The 19,411-nt window shown below is 41.7% G+C and overlaps 1 protein-coding gene across 1 annotated transcript in view; it reads right to left on the bottom strand.

Annotated features, from left to right (window-relative positions):
• Positions 1-11,500, bottom strand: part of ZNF366 (zinc finger protein 366) — a 110,808-nt gene extending 99,308 nt beyond the window's left edge. The window contains exon 1 of the mRNA XM_072606313.1: positions 9,808-11,500. The gene's annotated coding sequence lies outside the window, so the exon portion shown is untranslated. The remainder of the gene's footprint in view (positions 1-9,807) is intronic.
• Between the last annotated feature and the right edge of the window lie 7,911 nt (positions 11,501-19,411).

Below are 19,411 nucleotides of genomic sequence, written 5' to 3' on the forward strand. Positions count from 1 at the left end.
GATGAGTCTGGATGCAAGGACGGTAATGGACAGGACAGAAATAGGGAAGTTTGGAGGTAGGTCAGGTTTAGGGACAAAGACAATGAGTTTCTTTTTTGAACATGTGGAGGCTGAAATTCTTATGAGACATTCAAGAAGAGACATCTCACATAATATAGAATTGAAACTCAGGCCCAATTTAGGAGCTAGATATCTGGATTCTCAACTGATCCTCCTCTTTCCTTTGCTTTGGTCCTGACCCCATTACTTTCTCCTCATCTTTGGCTGTAGTGTCTTCATGAATTTTGTTGTATAGATTGAGTGATAAACTCATGATCCAAAGTATATTGTAGGGAAGAGGGCCCTTCAGTCCGATTCACCTGCAAGTCAAGGCATCACCTGTGTGATGTCCTCTTCAAGAACAAAGGACATAGAACAGCAAAGGCTATTCCTATGATTTCATTTGTACCCAAACAGGATTACAAAGAGTCAGACATGACTGAAGATTTGTCACAAAATACGAGATTTTTGACAAAAAAAGAATTAAAGACAAGAAACTCCCAGCTTAAAGAATAGCCAGCTGAAGTAACTACAGCGGAAGCAGACCAAAGCATGAGGCTCTGGGCTTGGAGAGGGGCTATGAGACTCAGCTAGATCTTTTGGGGGTCCTGAGAGAATGGAGTTATCTTTGGAAGTCTATGATAACTGATCTGAATGAAAGGAGCTTTCCTGATGGATGAACAAGTAAAAACAGAAAAAGAATTAAGGGAATCTACCCCCCCCACACACACACATATACATATACCCCTCAGTAATTAATAACCTCAATAATTAACAACTCCTTCTTGTTGCTGTTAGGTGTTTCTGACTCTTCACAACCCCGTATGGAGTTTTCTTGGCAAAGACCCTGGAGTGGTTTGCCATTTCTTTCTCCAGGTCATTTTACAGATGAGGAAACTGAGGCAAACAGGGTCAAGTGACTTGGCCAAGGCCACACAGCTAGTCAGTATTTGAAGTCAGATTTGAATTCAGGAAGAGTCGTCTCCCTGTCTCCAGGCCTGGTGCTCCATCCACGGTGTCCCCTAGCTGCCCCAATGCTGTTTTACCAAATAGCAAGTATCCATTGAATTGAACTCGGCCTTTCTGTTTAGCATTGCTTTTTAGCCCTTTGTATTATCCAGTGCCATGGGAGGCCACCATAGCAGCCTGTCACTTGCTCATTCAGGATTCTTTCTAGGTGTCTCATTTGGTCTAATATTGAATAAATGAAAGCGAATTGCACATGGCAAGCATGTCATTATGCTTCCCTCACTGAACTGACCTGGCAGCTTTTATGTAAATTCAGCTCATCAAGGACAAGGTGTGGATTTTCATTTTGTTTTTTATCTTATCATGGTCTAGTGTAGTGCCTGGCACATAGTAGGCACTTAATGAATGCTTGATAATTGACTTAGTGATTGATCCCTTTAACTTGAAGGCACTTCCCTATTGATTTAGAAAAAAAAGAGAGAATTCTGGGTATTTGCTACAAGCTTCCTTTCCTATAAGGATGTACAAATGAACACCTTCACCTTCCAAATCCTGTTCTCCCTCTGCCCTTCCCACCTTCCTCCTTTCATTCCCCCTACCATCCCCTTGGTCAAAACAACAACAACAACAACAAACTTTCTACTTCATCCTCTCCTCTCCCCAGGACAGTCTGACATCAGAGAATTAACACTGGACTGGGCAAAGATTTGTGACCCAGGGAGCATCACTACTCTGAACCTCAGTTTCCTCAGGCATAAAACGGAAATAAGGAAGTTGTGATTCTAAGGTAAATCATTACTTGTCAAGTAGGTGCTTTCCAAGGATGTACTCTAATGTACAGGGACAGATAGTAGCAAGGTGGAAAGAAATCTACCATGCTGTTTATCTGAACCAAAAAATACCCCTCCAACATCTGAGCAACACTTTCAGTTTTTATGCTTGTTTTGGTACATGTGTGCACAGCCTACTCTAATCCTCAACACTAGAATAATAGTATTATGATACTTACCCCACAGAGTTGTGAGGGTCAAAGCCTTTAATAACCTAGCCCCCTGCTTTTCCAGTCTTCTTGCAGTTGACATCCTTCCCTCCCCTGACCATGTATTCTGCAGTTCATCAACTCTGGTCTGCTGGCTGTTCCTGAAGCAAGACTTTTCATTCCTCCTTAGACAGTGAGCTCTCTGAGAGCAGGGACAGCTGCTTTCAGGGCCTGGCATATCCATAGTCAATGTTTAATAAATGTTTATGAACCGATTATTATTGACTGAGCAGATGAGGTGATAATGTGTAGATAGCACCTTATAAATGGGAGAGCACTATCCTATATAAATGACATGTATCATTATAAATATCACTAGTATTCCCTCGAGAAGGCGGCCTGGAGTAGGTGTAGGAAAGAGTGGAATCCAAAAGATCTGGGTTTGAATTGTGCGTCAGCTACGCACTGGCTGTGACTCAGGGACCTTGGCCAAGTTGACCAATATCTCTGTAAAGTGAGGAGTCTGCATAGGATGGTCTCTAAGGTCCCTTCCAGTACTGACCCTGCGCTCTCATCACTTGCATCACTTCTGATGGAGAAAATGGACGTTATCTTTTAGCTTGTTCTTTCTTTTTCTTTCTGGCAGACATGTTTTTTTACCTGGCTAATAACGAACAATATTGCGAGATCTCATGAACATGACTGCCGCTTCTAGGCAAGTGTTAGAGAACAGATTTAAACCATTTGTTTCTGGCAGGGTTAGGGGAAGGAGGCAGCCCTGCCTGGATCTTCCTTTTAGACTTATAGTTGTGGTTCACAAAGCACCCATTGATGTGGCCTCTTTTAAGTTTCTCTACCTGTGGGCAGCATGGTGAAGTAGATGATGGGCTGGCCTTGGAACCAGGAAGCACTGAGTTCAAGTCCTGTTTCTAACTAATGACTATGTGACCCTTTGGTCGAATAATTTAACCTGTCAGGCAGCTCTCTAGGACTGTGTTACAGATGATGATCAGTTGTGAAAGACCTAGCTGTTCTGGATGCAACGCCCTAAGACGATTCCAAAGGGCCCTTGAGGAAAAATGCGTTTCACCTCCAGAGAAAGAACCGGTGAACTCTGAGTGAAAATTGAAGCGCACTATTTTTCACTTTATTTTTCTGGCTCTTTTTTTTTTTTTTTGCAACATGGCTAACATGGAAATTGGTCTGCACGGCTCCACATGTATGACTGATACATTGTTTGCCTTCTCAGTGGGTGGGGAAGGGAGAGAATTTGGGACTCAGAATTTTTAATATAGATTTGAAAAATTTAAAATCAATACATAATTAATATGTAAATGTAAATAAATAAATGTTCGGATGAATACGTAGATAGATGATGGGGGTTACCGAGGAATTGCTCATCTGTCTGTGGAAAGGAGGACTTACCACCTAGGTGAGCAGGAGGCAGGTACAAGGGTTTTCTAAACCAATTAAATCGTAGGTCCAGACCCTCTCCCCCTATCCATACATACATACATACACATATATGTGTATGTGTGTGTGTATATGTACATGACATTGACTAGACATGCTTACGAAATGTATAGTACGAAGGGCATGGCGGCATGTGCCTGTAGTCCCTACCACAAGGGAGGCTGATGTTGGGGGATTGCTTGGATTGAGTTCAGGGGTTCTGAGCTGCAGACGAGCTAAAGGCCATATGGTATCTGTGAGCCCCTGCACAGCCCTGAGACTGAGGAGCCACTAGGCTGCCAGGCTACCCTGAGAACAGGTGAACAAACAGAGCAGGTTTAAGTTCCCATGGCAGTAAAGAATGGTATTGGGCTGTTAGTGACTGCTGCATTTCCAGGCTAGGTGAGATAGGGAGACATAGGGGGGAGAGAGAGGGTGTGTGTATATGTGTGTGTGTATATGTGTGTGTGTGTGCGTGTGTGTGTGAGAGATAGAGAGAGAGAGAAAGAGAGAGAGAGGAAGGAGTGAGAGACAGAGATAGACATGGGTTGGGAGGGAGGAAGGAAGAAAGGAGGAAAAAAGGAAGAGGAAAAAGAAGGATAAAAGGAAGGAAGGAAGCAGACAAGTGAGTAAGTAATAAATAAATAAGTTCATAGACCAACAAATACACAATAGAAAAAACAAAAGACCATAAAATGTATATACGCAATCAGGAGAAGTGTGGCTGACAAAGTTTTTAACTCCCACTAACAGGGAAATGAACTCCCCACTGTTCCAACAGAAGCAGTTTCAGATTTCCCAGGGCCATTACAAAACGTTGCTGTACGTTTCCCTCAGTCCCACCACACTCCCCAGTATTTGGACCAAAATTTAAAATGTCAGTAGCATCAGTGCCATTCATTTCATGCAATATGCAGAAGGGAAAAAAGAAATAAAAATCTTTCTCACTTGAAACTTCTAATGACTTAAAGAAACAAAAAGAAAAGTCTATCCCTGTGCAATTGCAAACTTTCTTTTATGGCTCTAAGTAATACATCTCTCTATATTCCACACTCTAAGACAGTTTTAAGCATTCACATTGATCAGATCTCATTTTGAAGGTCTCTGTAATAACGATTCACCTTCTCCTCACTCCTTCCTAAGAACACATCCCAAGCTTAATTTGAATTTCATTTCAAAGTATGTTTCTCTAGAAAGATATTTATATTTAAGTTTTCTTTACATTATAAAAGAGCTAGAATTCTATGTAGAGGGATTGCTAATGCAATACCAAAGAAACAGGAGCAAAAAGAACTTGAAAATCAGTCTTATAAAATCATAGAAAATTAGAAAAAGCAGAGACTTTAGATGCAGAGCCATTACTAGACTGAGATGAAAGAATTTTTGGCCAAGGGGGCCAAAAGGTATAGCATTGTAAGAGCACTTAAACTCCTTCAAAAAGGAGAAACAACTGAACCCAACACCTAGTTAGTCAGAAAATGCTGTGGGAATGGGAAGCTAGCTAATCGGCTGCTTCTACCCAAGGCCGCCTCCTCCCCAGTCTCTTTCTTCCTCCTTCCCTTGGGGTCTGTCTCTTCATCATGGGATCACATCTCAGTTTCTCTCCATTCCACCTTGTATCAGTTAGCAGTCCAAACACATTTGTTAAGCATTTACTCTGCCAAGGACTATGTTAAGGCCTGGGTATACAAAGAAATGTAAAAAGCAGAAAACTCTATCCTTACTCTTAAGAGATGTACATTTTAATGAGGGAGACAACATAGAGATAAGGATGTATTTTCAAGATACGTACAAAGTGATGGGAGGCACTGGAAGGGACCACCCCAGCAAGGACGATTTGAGCTGAGCCTTGAAGGAAGCCAGGGAAGCTGGGAGACAGTGTTAAGGAGAGGATTTGAGGCGTGGAGTTGGGAGATGGTACATGAAGTAGTGTTATGGAGTATCATGTGTGACTATAGTAAGTAGACCAGTGGGCATGGGTAGAAGAGTTTGTGAAGAGAAGTAAGGTGTAAAAATACTCGAAAGGAGAAGCTGCTTTAAATGTTAAATAGAAGATTTTATATTTGATCCTGGAGCTGCTGGAATTTACTGAGTAGGGAAGTTACATGGCCTGATCCCAACTAAACTTGTCTTTTTCAAGACTTTTAAGTTTTTAATCAACTTTGAAGTTGATTGGAGGGCATCTTTCATGCTTACCCCAGGCAGGCTTTGTGTTGCTTGCCCCAGGAGTCAGAATTGCTAGTTACTGATCAACTTTGAGAGCCTCTACTCCCAACCTATCGTTTTATAACCACAGTCTCCAAGGATCAGAGAAATTAAGTGATTTCAGAGCCTCAGGAAATCTCAGAGGTGGGAGGACCTGAGTCACCATCTATCTGAATTCGTATCTGGATGAGAACTCTCCTTTAGAGTACCCTTGATGTTATCTAGCCTCTGTTTATTTGAGGTCACACAGTCAGTTAGCTATTGATCTGGGAAAGGTCCTCAGGCCGCTGGCTTGAAGTCTGCTGCTCTTTCTACCAGGAGCAGTTGCCTTGGAAGGCACTTCTTGCCCCTTTGTATACCATAACGCAGCATCATTTCATTCTAGTAGAGATGTGTCTCCACAAGCCATCAGATGGGTCCAGTCCCTTCTGTTCTAACAAAGGCTTTCTGGGAAATGAAATCAGCAATGCATTGAATCTAACCTAAATTGGAATATCAGTTAGACCAAGCATATAGCATATAAATCAACATATGTGTTTCAGCAGTTCAGATTGTAGGGGGAAAAGTTGGGACGGATTCTCCTGACCCTCCCCCAAGAAGTGGTAGCAAGAGGGGCCCAATTTTCATTCCTAAACTGAATTTCTCCTGGCTAGGTTGTTCATGAGAACGTTGTTTTGATTTATTCTAGAGGGGGAGGTGGTAACAGTGGGAGAGGGAGGGGGGAACTCTCAAGTTATTGACAAATCATCTTCTCTGGCTGAGTCATGAAAGAGAACTGGGGGCTCTAGAGAAAACTGCGTCCAGCTTTCTGTAGCTAGGGGAAAGGTCGCCATAGACACAGGACAGGAGGATGGGGAAGTGGGGAAAGGGACAATAGGGCTCTAAAAATAGACCTGAACAGCTTCTTTTCACATTCATCTAACTTGAAAGGTTTCATCTCCAAGCTGCCGTTTCTCCACCATTGATCTCTGCTGGGCACCACTGGTACAAATTATTCCAGAGCGGAAAGATTTGGCTTTTCTGCCATGCTGAGAGCTAACCATCAGTATTTGAAAGCCCGTCTGTGATTATTTCACAAGAGTTCCAAGTATAGAAAATCTATGTTCCATGTGTATTCAGCCACAGAGCTGTAAGAAATAATTTAGGCTCAGACAGACATAGAGTGTCATATTGACCAAGAATTAGGTACCCGAGGAATAGGAAAACTATTAAAGGTATAGGTCTTTGCATATTAGTTCATAATCTGTGACTTCTTTGGTGTAGGGATGTCCCCCACCAATCAGAGTATAGTCTGTCTGTTACTTAGCAGATAAATCTTAGAGATTTATCTCACTGTGAGCTACAAAGCTTGTTACTTGCTCATGGTCACAAGGTTAGGAAGTGTCAGACATGAGATTTGAACTCAGGGTTGCCTGATTCCAAGTCCAACAACCTTATCACATTACCGCCTAGCCTCTCTGTTTTGCACACTGGAGGGACTTACTAAATGGTTGTTAAAATATTGTAAAGACAAATAACTTTGAAAGACTTAGGAACTCTGATCAACACAATGGCTAGCCACAATTCCAGAGGACACATGATGAAACAGACTAGCCACCTTCAGATAGAGAGATGTTGACCTCAGAGTGCAGACTAAGGCATATAGTTTTGGACAAGGCTAGTATAAAAATTTACTTTGCTTGAATCTACATGTTTATAACAAGTATTTTGTTTTTCTTGCTTTCTTAATGAGGTACAGTAGAGGTGGGAGTGAGAAAAAGCAGATCACAAAAATAAAATTAATTTTTAAAATTTGTTAAATTTAGTAATTGAATATTGTAAGAAAAGAAAGGACTAGGCAAGTATTAATTTGATATATTAATATTCAAGGACTTCTGTAATTTTGTACTCCAGATGAATGTATTTTCGAAGCACGGAAGGCTACCACCTGAACATCCTGACCTAGCTGTCAATTTATAACATAACCACCCATGATAAAGATGAATTTAAGCAATGCTTTTTGTGTATTTGGAGATTCCAAGTGAGAATTCTCCACCTTGGAGCTAGGTAAGAGCTGGTCTACACTATGGAATCCCATTCATACCTCCTTGGTAAGATGCGTTCATTGGGCAGGGTATGGTGTCTCTAGACTACAGGTTAGAAGGCAATAGAACAAATTAAATGAAATGATGGTCAGGGTTTCCCTTTAGGTTATTGAAGAATTCTTTATTCAAGAAACCAACAGATATTTTTGTGTGACTATATTGCCCATTTAAATGGAAATATTGAACATGTGGCCTTTTTAAAGAGGAAAAAAAGAACACTAGGGAACATTAATCTGGGGTCACAAATGGGAACAAACATGGTTTATAAATGGGGTTCATCTTGCTTTGGGGTCTCTGCTTCTCCATGTTCTGTAAGCTGCTCTCTGAATCATCAAGCTCTTGTTTTGTGCATTTCATTCCATCAGAAAACACAGTCATATTTTTATTTTTCAACATTTGTACTTCACATTTTCATATTTCGACAACCAAAAGTCAAGGGGGTTGCTGTTTTCAATCCAGTGTACAGAATCAAACAAAAATGAAACCGAAAAGCCCAAGTAATGGAGATCGCAGGGCAGCATTCACTCCTGGAGGTCATGATTGCAAATAAATTCACAGTTGCCTTGATTATCAATTTATGATCCCCTTTCAACTTCAGATCAATTGAGGGAGTGAAGGGAGGGGAGGTAGACTTTATACCACAGCTGGTGGTTATTAAGCTAATTGCCATACCACCAAGCTCATAGTTTTAAAGACAGAAAAAGAGTTATTGGAGCACATTAAGGAGTGGCCAGAAAATAAACTTTCATTCCAATATTTTACAAGTTACTCTGTTTTCTAGAGCTACCAAGGAAAGTCTACAGAGAAAAGAGAAAGAAAAAAAAGCACAGGTCTTTTCCCATAGAAGACACCAAACAACCCACCATGACTGCATTTTTACCACCATTTATTAAGGGTATTTAATCAGATTTCTGATGCAAGTTGCATTTCTGCAGTGAAAATTTAGGATTAGATCCTTATTCTTGTTGAGGAAAACCTGGCTGTTTGAGTCTCATCACTACCCACAAAGCAACTTCAGTCAGCAAATTTCACCAAAAACTAATATAGAAAAGATATACATAACATCCCTTGCCTAGTGCCCCTTTCACTATATTGTGCTGTAAGTTTCTACAAATACATATGGTCTTTTCATATGACTTAAATGACCTATTTTTGCTGATGTGGTCTTGGATCCCCTCTTAGCCTCTCCTGATGGACTCAGTAACAGTATTCTGGCTCACAAATTTCAGGTTTGACCCTTTGTGAATGGCTGGTCCAAATGTCTCTTAGCTGGTTATCCTTGACTAGTGGATTATATTCCGCTTGGTGCTTGGAAAACAATTGGCTATTTGGGCTGAGTAAAGGTATAAATATAAACTTGATGTTGGATCAAGTTATTGTTATGTAAGATCAGTCCTTGTCTTCTAAACCAGTCCCAGGAAGATGTTCTTAACTGAAAGCTGAGTACCTTAGGGCTCTGCACTTTGTTGTATCTACGCATACGTATGGGCCACAGGTTCATGGCCAGTTTACACCTCTGCCCCAAACACACAGTCCTCAACACCACGCAGCCCTCTTCTGTTTCTCTTAGATTACTGACCCGGAATGAAGCTCATATTCCTAATTTGGAGGATATCTGCTGGGGAGTAGAGAGAAGGGGAAAAGAGAAAAGGAGGAAGGTATTGACATTTCAGTTGCGGTGATATCCCACAAAACCCTATGGCAAATGGCAGCCTTTGGCAGATGCACCCTGACAACCAAGCTGCCTGAAGCCAGAATAAAGACAACCAAGTTTCCAGCAGGAGAGTGTAACAGAGTCCAGTGACTCGTGTTTTATCCTCTATGCCCAAATCCGGATTGACCACAGTGTGCCTCCTTGTCCCCAACACAATACTCTTTTCATTGTTGTCAGATCTTGGACTCTAATAAATATCAGTATTCCCTTAAAAAAAAAGTCTTACTTTAATTCTGGGTCAACCATCCTTCATACTCCCTGAGTCAAGTATGTGGCCAGTGAGGCATCTTCATCGAAAGATGCCTAGCAGAGAATCTGTCAGTTACCCTGAAAAAGAAGCAGCAGTGATTCGACGGGTAACTTACCAGCTCCTGAGGTCTGGAGAGCTGCGGCACCAACTCTTTCTCTTTACCTGCTTTCTGCTCTCATGCACTCTCTCTTTCTCTCCCTCTCTCTCTCCCTCTCTCTTGTGTACAGATTGAAGTGAACTTACAGAAGGAGCTGGGACAATGTTTCAAATGACTTAAGAAAGAGAACAGGAACAATTACTTCGTTCTCTTTTTCTCAGATGAGTACCTTCGGGGAGAAGGAAGGAAGGGAGGGGAGAGGGAGGAAGTCAACAACCCTTTGCTTTCCTGAAAAAAAATAAGGAAACAGAAGATAGACATCTCGTTTTCTCTTAAACAAAATGTTGGGGTGGGGGGGAGCTTAGAGAAAAAAGAAAAGAAAATCCAAAAAAGGAATACCTCCAGGGGGCTGGGAGCACCAGGCTCTTGCCTGGAGAGGCTGATTGTCTGGAGTGTTGTCCTGTCCAAACAACTGGAGTTCTAGAAGGGCCCGACTCCTTAGCTCACTCGACTGGCTGCTATCTGGTTTGCAGAACCAACCCTGCCAGAGGGGAACAAATCACTTCATCCTGACTCTAAGCAAGGGAAAGTTTTGTCTGTCCGGCTCTAGAGAGACGGTGGCCATTGAGATATGGAAGCGGCCAGTCAGGGCAATTACTGAATTGTAGATTTGATTGAGCTTAAAAAAAAATGTGAAAGACCAGCTTAGCATTTTAGTGGAGTTTTGTAGCCAGAAGTAGGTTCTTAGAGTTCTTTTGGTAAGAGATGTGGGATTAATGCTGTGACCATTTGGGCTTATCCAATACACCAGTCTTAATTTTGAGCTGGCAATACCTTGTTAAAGTAGTTTCTCCCACACCCCTAAATGCACTCAGATCCAACAACTAGATACCAGCAAGCCTGACTGATTGTTTCACACATATCATTCCTCACATTCTGAAGGCTTCTTAGCTTTAGCTAACTCTTAGGAAATTATGAGACCCTGTGCTGGGCACTGAGTGAGATACAAAATTGAGATAAGATACTGACGTTGTCCTCACAGAGCTTCCTAGTAGGAAGACTTCTGAATGAATAAAATCAAATGAACTTCCTAAGAATTGATAAGGATACAAATTTTAAAACCCAACAGTTTTCCTTGACAACCTACAAATAGGCAAAGATAGCCAAGAAAAATGAGGGGGGGCAGTCAATGTTGCGGGGGTTTATGGAAAGAATGACATGCTCTTATACTGTTGGCAAAGCTGTGATTGGCCCAACAATTTTGGAAACTATTTTAGAGTTATGAGAAGAAATTGAGAGAAATGTCCAGCCTTTGGACCCAGAAGTTCTTCCCAGTGAGATCCCACTGCTAGACATGTACAAGAAAGAAAAATCTCATGTACACCAAAATATTTATAGCAGCATATTTTGCCTTGAAGACAGATCTGGAAGCAAAAGAGAAGCTCATTGATTAGTGAATGACTCAAAATGGTGGTATATAAATGTAATAGAATATCATTGTGCCGTAGAAAACCAAGTATGAAGACTACAGAGGAGCGTGAGAAGACATCATATAAAGTGCTGTAAAACAAAATAGGCAGAACCTGGAGAAAGAGTATGCACAATGACCACAACCGTGGAAAGAGAAAGAACAGTTGACACCCATGTAATAATGATGGCCAAGCAAGACCTCAAAGAAGAGACAAGAAAGTGCTGCTTTCTCTCCTTTTTGCAGAGGTGGGGCAATTGGGGGTATGGAACAATGTATATACTGGAACACTCAGTTGATATGTTACTCAATTTTGCTAATCTTTTTTTTTAATCCCTGTTTTTGTCTTTGTTTTGAGATATGGTGGCTGTGGCTGGGGGAGAGGGGAGTTTGGATTTAGTCAAAGGGCCACACTTTAGCACCTAAAGGGCCTCAAGGCCACAGGTTCCCCACTCCTGGGTGAGGGGATGAGAAGGGATCTATTTTGAAATAAAGATGATAGGAAATCAAAGTTATCTTTAAAAAGAATCAATGAGAGAGTGGTTCTGGGTAGAAAAGAAGAAAACAGAAGGAAAGATCCAAGCCTTCTGCTTTATCTATCATGTGACATAGCCAAACATGGAAGCTGAGCTCTGCTCAAGGTCAGCTTCCTACCAAGAAGGAGCTTGGCTGAAGATTTCCCCATTTGCTTTCGTCTCGGTGTGCTTCTGTTCTCCTGTTCTGAATCTTTCTGCCTCTTCTATCAACTGCCTCAAGGTAAATGTATCAGGTCATTTTCACCACTTAGAGGAACAAGCAGTTACACAGACCTTTGTGGTAGCAGGAGGAAAACCAGCCCTTGGGGCTACTTCCTTTATTTAGCAAAATGGGGAAAAAATTGGGTAGGGAAGTTACACCTGAAAGCAAGAATCTGAAGCGAGCTTAGGAGAAGGGGGCATTTGAGGAGGCAGTAAGTGGAGCACAGGGTGTGGAGCTCAGAAGACTGCGACCCTGGGAAAGTCACTTAATTTCTATGAGCCTCAGTTTCCTCATTTGTAAAATGGAGGTACTAAGAGCATCTACCTGACAAGGATTAAAAGAGATTATGTGTATCAAAGACTTTCTAAACCTTAAAAATCTATATAAATGTGAGCCAGTACTATTATTATTGTTCAGCGTCTAAAGGGATACTGAGAAGTGGGGGCCATGATTTGACATGGTTCTTACTGAAATCCTTGGTTCTGGAAGATCATTTCTTTGCTCCATGTAACATCTCTCCCCTGAATTCAGCCAAAAGTCTTTGAAGTCAGTTTAATTTAATTAAAAATGTTTATTAAGTTCTTACTAGGTGTAATAGTACACCATGCTAAGCACTAGGCAAGATGCAAAGGGTAGAAAAACAGGACCCTTGCCTTCATAAAACTTACGGTCTGGTTGAGGGATATGATATACACAAATAAATACAAAATAATCCGTGATAAATGTATAGAAAGGAACAAAGCTGTATATAAGGCCTAAGGAGGAAATGATCATTACCAAAGGTGGGGATCAGGGTAAACTTCTTGGAAGAAGCAGTTTTTAAGTTGAGTTTTAAGGTTGGGTAGCAAGTGTGTGTGTGTGTGTGTGTGTGTGTGTGTGTGTGTGTGTGTGTGTGGTGTGACTGCAGGACATATATGAAAGGGAGAATATGGAGGGGGGTAGTATGATGAAAGTATAATGGCCCCATTGAGGGAGCTGCTGGCACAGTGGATAGAGTACTGGACCTGGAGTCAGGAAGACTGGAGTTCAGATTCTACCTTAGACACTCACTAGCTGTGTGAGACCCTGAGTAAGTCACTTAACCTCTGTTTGTGTTAATTTATTGGAGAGAAAATGGCGAATCATCCAGTATCTTTGCCATGAAAATTCCATACAGGATCACAAAGAGTTGGACACGACGGAATAGCAACAAAGAATGGTACTGGGTTATAGAGGGTCATGAATACTATGCAGAGTAGTTTAAACTTTTCCTGGCACTAAGTCAGGAGCTACTGAATGATACTGAGCAGAGGAGCAGTCTGGGCAGGTCCACCAAGAAGATCAATCTTGTATTAGTAATGATTATGAGAATAATTGCTAGGATTTATGTAGATCTCTCCTTAAGTCTTGCAAAAACATTTTACCGACGTACAAAGGATGGACTGGAGGGGAGCCGAGAATGCAAACAAGACCCATCAAAAGGCTATTTCAATAGTTCAGGTAAAAAGTAATGGGCATGTGTTGGTATGGTGGGAGAGAGAGGAGGGCGAGAAGACAGCTGCCACCATATTGAAAGGGGAATTATAGGACTTGATGACCAACTGATTATGAAAAGTTGGGGAGAGGGAAGAGTTAAGAACAGCACCAAGATGGCAAACAGAGAACACCAGATGAATAGTGGTGCTCCTGACAGAAACAAGCTCCATTCGTTGTATTTTTCCAAAGTAGCAAGGAAATGGAGGGAACAAGGGGATTTATCTTCTCCATTTTCTGGGTGGAAAAAAAAAAACAGCTGAGGCCCCAAGAGATTCAATGTCACATTTAAGATTATAAAGCAACTCAAGAACAGATTTAGAATTTTAAATGCCTTCTCCAGACACCTGCTTCATTGGGTATAATACAGAGACCACTGATGAGTTCAGTCAGGAGGACTCATCTTCCTGACTTCAAATCTGGCCTCAGATAGTTACTAGCTGTGTGACCCTGGGCAAGTCACTTGACCCTGTTTGCCTCAGTTTTCTCATCTGTAAAATGAGTTGGAGAAGGAAATGGCAAACCACTCTAGAGTCTTTACCAAGAAAACCCCAAGTGGGATCACGAAGGGTCAGACATGACTGAAAATAACTGAACTAATGATAATTAAGCTACCCACAATAAAAGTGACAATAAGAAAAAAACTTTTACTACTAGCAAAAGGCCTGAATTTGGAGTCACAGGATATGAGTTCAAATCCCAGCTTTGCCACTTACTGTGTGACTTTGAGGAAGTCTATCGTGATTGCAGTTTCCTCATCTGTAAAACAAGGAGGTGGGACTATGTGAACACTTTCCAGTTCTGAGTCTAGAACTCTGTGATCATATGTAAGCCTCCTTAACCTTTTAAAATGAGAAATAGTGGCAAGGAAATTACATTGCAAAGAAGAAAAGCAAGAGGTTTAAAGACTGGGGGAGAGAGAAGAGGGAAGAATGTTGGGGGAATGGAACAAGACCCAAGGTTCACTTTTGAAAGGGACAGTTTGGGTCTGGAGCCAGAGACTATTGGATGTTGAATTTAACATTCTGTAGATGTTAACGGAGAAGGAATGGAGGTGATTGAGATAAACGTGAAATGTAGCCAGCGGCGTCTGACAGAGGACTTCAAAGTCAGCCAGTGATCAGTAAACAAGAAATCAGGGTAGGAACTCAGGGCATGAGAAGGAACAAAACGAACTTGGCCTGCAGAGTCCTCTTGATGACAAAGCAGTTCTGAAAAGTCCCAGCAACCCCAATAATGACTGTCAGAGCAGCAGCACAGGGCTGTTTGTGTATCTTTATTCCTCTTTGCGACATTCCAGACTGGACTGACTTGAGTCATTCAACATGAAGAGCCGCAGGAGTCCGGGTGGAATCCAAAGGATTTCCCTCCAAGGAACCCAGAATGTGGGGATTGTCACGTTTAGCCCCTGTGGTTGTTTCGAAGCCAAATGAGCCCTGCAGCCTTTAAGAACCAACATTCAAGGTTATACAAGTTCCAGAATACCCTCCCTCACCGATGTCTCTTAGAATCCCAATCTCCCTCCTCCCTAAAGCCTTTCTTGGCCTATGCCCTTCCCCTCCACCCCTTTGCTAGGCTCTCCCCTATAGCTGTTTACATATCCTGCTTCTGCCTATCTGTCTAAACGATGTTTCCTCTAGTAGAATCTAGGCTCCCTGAGGCCAGGGACCATTACATTTCTGTCTTTGTACCCCCAGGACCTGACAATAATTAACGCTTGTTGAACTGAACAGAAATGAATTGAATTGCATTACAGTATATGTCCAATCTAGGATAAAGTGTCTGGCCTAGAGTCAGGAAGACTCATCTTTGTGAGCTCAGCTCTGGTCTCAGACACTTACTAGCTATGTGACCTTGGGCAAGTCACTTAACCTTGTTTGCCTCAGTTTTCTCATCTTTCAAATGAACTGGAGAAGGAAATAGCAAACCCCACCAGTCTCTTTGCCAAGAAAACCTCAGATGAGATGGCAGAGATTTGGACAGGACTGAAATCACCAAACCGCTATTACAATATGTCCTATCCACGCCTACAGAAGGTTGGCTGTTATCATATGACCCAGGGTTGGATAGCCTCCACAGAGCAGGCCAGGACATGCCCTGTGCCAAACTATTTTATCCAACGTGTTTACTGTGCTACAGAAGGAGAGATTCAGTGGAGAGGTCTTTCCATTTCACCTTATTCTTCCAGACTTCATTCAAAATTCAAAAATAATTATCTAGCATGCATAAAATCACTCCTGATAAAGCCTGAAGGGAGGATGCCCAAGGCCCTGCTTTTAGGGTCACAGGAGAGATTCCTCATCAGACCACTGAATTTTACAAGGCATGAACTTCAGCAGTCTCACATTTTATGATGATACTAATTAGAAGTGAAGGAAATGAAGATTTATAGTCTAGACAATTAAAGGGACAGGCTTGCTTAGAAACAGATTCTGCTTTGTCATTCTCTCTCTTTTACATCTGTGTGAAATCCCAGGGAAATTCCCTAGGGAGAAGAAGGTATTGCAGACCTTCCCTTGTGAGAATCATTAGAAAGGCAGGGGCAGGCACAAGGAGAATCAGAGCCCCCACCACAAAGCAGGAACTGCCCTAAAGGGTCCTTCCCTCTTGTGGGAGGTGCAGAGTGTGTCAGCTGGAGACTGGTCCAGGGCCGCCATGCCATCTGCTGCCCAGAAGCGCTTCAAGAACAGTACACTTAAAAAAAGAAGAAGTTTAATTGATGTAGTATATTACCAACTTTTACAGATTACCACTCCCTACCCCCCACGCCCTGAGAGGTCTTTCCTAATAAAGTAAAACAATTAAGAGAAACTGACAATGCTGTGACCGCATCTGAAAGTGCGTGTAAATTCCATTTCTATAGCACCTCCTTCCACAGCCTCTTTATTTTTGATTTTAAAAAAATGAACAGAAATAAAAACAAATGAACAGAAATCTGTTTTCTCTGCTGATCACCCCCACCCCCTGAAAAAGAGGGGAAAAAAACGAAAAGCAAATTTCTTGCAACAAATAGACACAGTAAAGCCAAACAAATGTCCTCCTCTGGGAATTGGCTGTTTACAACAACATCTATGTCTTATTCTGCCCCCTCAATCCATTCCCTCTCCATCAGGAGGTGGACTTTATGTTCCATCATCAGTCATCTGAAGTTAAGGATGGCCTTGGTATTGATCGTAGTTCTCATAGTTTTCAAAGTTGCTTGTCTTTACAAAGTTATTCCTTAGTGTTATTTTGGCTCTCACAGCAAACTTTTTGAGTTAGTTACAGGCATGTGTAGTCCCCATCTTCATGAAGGTGGTCTAGGTCTCATGCTTGTTTCTTCTCCACCTTTTGGGGGTTGGAGCATTTAAGCTGTTTGTTGGATTTCGTAATATCCACCTTTCTTAAAAAGTGTCACATGGCATTTTTAAAAAGTTCAAATGAAATTTAGATTGAGGTGTTTGTTTGTTTGTTTGGGGGAGAATATGGCAATGTCCCTTGAGATAATCAGATGTAGCAATACTGCTCACAGAATTATGTGGTGCTTGCAATATTACTGACAATATGAGAATAGCAATATTAAGTATCTTCATATCTAATGATGATCTAGAACATGTATAAATGGCAAAATTGACTGGTGTGAACAAAGAAAATCAGTAATAGAAGGAGAATTCAATATCTTACTAATGAAATATGGAAAATACATCATGGTGTGGTGGAAACAGTTATGGTTTTGGAGGCAGATTCCAGTTTTATGGGTTGCCTCTCCTTGACTTTGCTGGGTGACACAGTGGATAAAGTGTTGGGTCTAGAGTCCAGAAGATCTGAATTAAAATCCTACCTCAGACACTTACTAGCTGTGTGACCCTGGACAAGTCATGTAACCCTGTTTGCCTCAGATCGTCATCTGTAAAATGATCTGGAGAAGGTAATGACAAACCACTATCTTCACCAAGAAAACCCCAGTGGGAGCCACAAAGAGTCAGACACGACTGAGTAATGACAGCAATAACCTCCCATTATTTCTGATCTCTTCCTTGCTCTTTGGGCTCCAGTCCTGCCTTTGTCACTGAGTCTCAGAGGTCTCTTCCATAAAGTGAAAGAGGGCTATGTGAGATGATTCCTTTTAGCTCTAAATTCTTGGACCTTGGGTTGCTGTAAAAACCAGGGCTCAGAATGTGATTCTCTTTTGTTTTCCTTTGACTCATCTAGCTTTGAGATTTTCTTTCCTTATGTTTCAAATTCCCTCTTAAATGATTCTTCATCCTTTTGACAAACCTGAATATAAAGTACTTCTCTCCTCTTTTATCTGTAGTTGTGCCCCATAGACATCCCATGATGCCTTACTCTCATAGATGGGGATAGCATGTGTGTGTTCGTTCTTCATTGCCGAAGAAGACCATACCATCAGAGAAATAATGACATGACTTGCACTTTACTTTGTTTTTTGAGTGAGGGTGGGCTGTGCAGGTCAGCAGCCTCACTTCTCCTGAGCCATCTGAATCTAGTGACCAGATATTCATCAGGATGACTGGAGATGACCCAGAATGAGGCAACTGAGGTTAAGTGACTTGCCCAAGGTCACACAGCTAGTGAGTGTCAAGTGTCTGAGGTGAGATTTGAACTCAGGTCCTCCTGACTCCTGCACTGGTGCTCTGTCCACCTAACTGCTGGGATAGTGAGCAGAGTGCTGGAGACACTCTTGATATCCTGGGGAAAGGGCTGGGTGTCAGAATTTCTGAGTGCTGGATCTGCTTGTTTTCTTACCTCAAGTCTCAATCTGACCAGGGTTCAGTTTCCTTGGGAATCAAAGGATAGGAGGAGAAGGATAGGCTGATACACAAAGCTAGGATTCTTCTTTTCTTTTCAGGGAAAAAAAGAAAAATGTGGAACATTTATTTAAATTCAATAAGTCTTTACAGAGCACTTAACTAACTACTTGAGCACTATGCAAGGCAAGGGAATACAAGAAGACACAATCTCCAATGTGGTGATATCCTAGTTGGAAAACAAAACTAATGAGATGAAATATTTCAGAAATAATTTTTGTTGTGTATTGTGTCTGACTCTTTGTGATCCCACTTGTTGTTTTCTTGGCAAAGATACTGAAGTGGTTTGCCATTTCTTTCTCCAGCTCATTTTACAGATGAGGAAACTGAGGCAAAGAGGGTTAAGTAACTTGCCCAGAGTCACATAGCTAGTAAGTGTCTGGAGCTAGATTTGAAGTCAGAAAGATGAGCCTTACTGACACCAGGCCAGGTATCCTATCCACCTAGCTGCACCATCATCCCCATAGGAATTCCAATGGTAAATCCTCCAGTCATTTCCACCTAACCAGTGAAACAATTGCCCCACCCAACATCTCAATAGCTAGAGCCTCTGCCATAGTGAAGACAGTTTGGCAAATGAAGCAGAGATTCTACCACAGACATCAATGTGGAAAATGAATTTCTGGGGTCTCAGGTTGGAGCTTGGAATGCATTTTGAAGAAAGGTCACACATAAGATTGGTTTCCAGATCGCTGTTGGATTCGGTGGTATCACTGTAAGAGGTATCATGACGTAGTGACCCCTGGACCTACTTTCCCATCTTTCTCATTACCTTTCATTGCCAGACTTCTCGAATGAGTCTTTAAGCCTCCTTCCTGTCCTTCCTCAGTACCCACTCACCCCTCAAAGCCTTGCAGTCTGGCTTGTGCCCACATTACTCTTTCTCAAAATGGTCTCTCAAGGCTCTGTAACAACCTCTTATTGTCACGTGTGGAATTTTTCAGTTTTCATCCCCCTCAGCTCTGGAATATTTATTGCTCTTAATTGTTCATTTTTTTCTTGATATTTTTCTCTCTTAATTGCAATAACTGTAATTTCGTGGTCCTCTGATTGTTGTTCAGTTGTTTCAGTTTTCATGACCCCATTTGGAGTTTTC

Source organism: Notamacropus eugenii, chromosome 4, assembly GCF_028372415.1.
Source record: "Notamacropus eugenii isolate mMacEug1 chromosome 4, mMacEug1.pri_v2, whole genome shotgun sequence".
In the NCBI taxonomy this organism is placed as follows: Eukaryota; Metazoa; Chordata; class Mammalia; order Diprotodontia; family Macropodidae; genus Notamacropus; species Notamacropus eugenii.